Source organism: Crocuta crocuta, unplaced genomic scaffold, assembly GCF_008692635.1.
Source record: "Crocuta crocuta isolate KB4526 unplaced genomic scaffold, BGI_CrCroc_1.0 scaffold334, whole genome shotgun sequence".
In the NCBI taxonomy this organism is placed as follows: domain Eukaryota; kingdom Metazoa; phylum Chordata; class Mammalia; order Carnivora; family Hyaenidae; genus Crocuta; species Crocuta crocuta.
In genome coordinates, this window is record NW_027533260.1 from 3446194 (window position 1) to 3446403 (window position 210).

Here is a 210-nt window from a genome sequence, read left to right on the forward strand (position 1 = left end):
AGGTTTCGCGGTGTGTCAGCCACGACCGGAAGAAACAAAGCGCGTGCCTTCGCCGGACCCGGACCGACGCCACGGAGGGGACTGTGGACGTTTGCAGCACGTAGAGGTTGTCGTGTGGGATTTCTAGTAATTGTTTACTCACCACCGACTAGACCAACCAGTAGCTCGGTCTAATTAGTGTCTCTTACGGCAGCCCTCGCAACAGCCACA